This window comes from Acipenser ruthenus, unplaced genomic scaffold (genome assembly GCF_902713425.1).
Source record: "Acipenser ruthenus unplaced genomic scaffold, fAciRut3.2 maternal haplotype, whole genome shotgun sequence".
NCBI lineage: Eukaryota > Metazoa > Chordata > Actinopteri > Acipenseriformes > Acipenseridae > Acipenser > Acipenser ruthenus.
Window position 1 is genome coordinate 2,501 of NW_026707796.1, and position 2,500 is coordinate 5,000.

Consider the following 2,500-nt stretch of genomic DNA (forward strand, 5'->3'; position numbering starts at 1 on the left):
AGCCGGGGCAGTGGGAGCAGAGGCCTGGGTGGTGGGAGCCAGCCCGGGGCCGTGGAACCCAAGCCGGGGCAAAGGCTGGAGCTGTCCCCGGGGCCGTGGAACCCAAGCCGGGGCAGTGGGAGCAGAGGCCTGGGTGGTGGGAGCCAGCCCGGGGCCGTGGAACCCAAGCCGGGGCAAAGGCTGGAGCTGTCCCCGGGGCCGTGGAACCCAAGCCGGGGTGGTGGGAGGCGGGGGCTGTCCCCGGGGCCGTGGAACCCTGCCCGGGGCGGTGGAACCCAAGCCGGGGCAGTGGGAGCAGAGGCCTGGGTGGTGGGAGCCAGCCCGGGGCCGTGGAACCCAAGCTGGGGCAGTGGGAGCAGAGGCCTGGGTGGTGGGAGGCGGGAACTGTCCCCGGGGCTGTGGAACCCAAGCCGGGGCCGTGGAACCCAAGCCGGGGCAGTGGGAGCAGAGGCCTGGGTGGTGGGAGCCAGCCCGGGGCCGTGGAACCCTGCCCGGGGCAAGTGCGAGCCATAGCCTGGGTCCCCATTCAGTAACATGACCATAGGCACAGTTAGCTGACATGACCAGAGGCGGAATTAGCTGACATGACCATAGGCGGAATTAGCCTACATGACCAGAGGCACAGTTAGCTGACATGACCATAGGCACAGTTAGCTGACATGACCAGAGGCGGAATTAGCTGACATGACCAGAGGCGGAATTAGCTGACATGACCAGAGGCGGAATTAGCTGACATGACCATGGGCAGAAGTAGCTGACATGACCATGGGCAGAAGTAGCTGACATGACCATGGGCAGAAGTAGCTGACATGACCATGGGCAGAAGTAGCTGACATGACCATAGGCACAGTTAGCTGACATGACCATAGGCAGAAGTAGCTGACATGACCATAGGCAGAAGTAGCTGACATGACCATAGGCAGAAGTAGCTGACATGACCATGGGCAGAAGTAGCTGACATGACCATGGGCAGAAGTAGCTGACATGACCATGGGCAGAAGTAGCTGACATGACCATAGGCACAGTTAGCTGACATGACCATAGGCAGAAGTAGCTGACATGACCATAGGCAGAAGTAGCTGACATGACCATAGGCAGAAGTAGCTGACATGACCATGGGCAGAAGTAGCTGACATGACCATAGGCACAGTTAGCTGACATGACCATAGGCACAGTTAGCTGACATGACCATAGGCGGAGTTAGCTGACATGACCATAGGCACAGTTAGCTGACATGACCATAGGCACAGTTAGCTGACATGACCATAGGCAGAAGTAGCTGACATGACCATAGGCAGAAGTAGCTGACATGACCATGGGCAGAAGTAGCTGACATGACCATAGGCGGAGTTAGCTGACATGACCATAGGCACAGTTAGCTGACATGACCATAGGCACAGTTAGCTGACATGACCATAGGCGGAGTTAGCTGACATGACCAGAGGCGGAATTAGCTAATATGACCATAGGCGGAATTAGCTGACATGACCAGAGGCAGAATTAGCCTACATGACCATGGGCAGAAGTAGCTGACATGACCAGAGCTCCAATTAAAAGTTACCTTCTTCTGAAGGGACAGATTTGCTATGTGTTACGGAGCGAGAGTTCCAGGAGGTCCCTGTGAACTCGTGGCTTCCTCCCTTAATGCAACTAGATGGCAGATACACTGGGGAGGTAGGTGCATATTACTAGGGGCACGGCATTTTCGATCAAAAAAATATTTCTAAGTCAGGACGGAGGTTCATTCTAAGGGCACGAGCGACCGATCTAAGCCGTGTGGGAGGCCCTGCACCCCGGTCAGGGTCCCCCTTCACCCCCTGGCGACATCCTCCCTTGGAAGTCTGCCCGGTGGCCCCCTCCCGCGCCCGGCGCCGGTTCAGGCCGGGCTGGAGGCCCCGTTCCTCGGGCTCAGGACCGGGCTAAGCCCCCTTAAGGACCTGGCCAAGCTCTGGTCACGTTGCGGGAAGGGGGGGGGGGTTGACCTCCCGTGCCCGGGCGCCCGTTCATGCGGGCCTGGAGGCTCCCATTTCCGGCTCGAGAACTGGGGTTTGCGCCCTTGGCTCCTCCGTGCGTTCCCTTTCAGTCTCTGGTCATGTCTACCTTCTCCGGAGGTGATTTGGGAGCCATGGTCATGTTGAGGGGAATTTTCGGAGGGAAATCCCTATCTTTAACATTATATGACCAGAGTCCGGACTTTTTCGGCTCCGTCAGAATCAAAGTTTTCAAAAAAACATGGTCATGTTCCCTATCTTTAACATTAGATGACCATGGCCACCTCGGGGCCGTTTGTGGAAGTCTGCCGAGGGCGGAGGCGAAACGGGGCTGCGGGGCGGCGGCGACTCCTGTTCCCAAGGACCCGGGACCTCCCTCCCTTCAGGGTCCCGCGGTCAAGGTACAACGGGGGGGTCCGCGGAGATTTCCGTCGACAGGGTTTTTTGATCAAAATGGTTTGACTAAGTCAGGACCCGAGGTGTCAGAATGCATGTGAAGGACCCGTTTG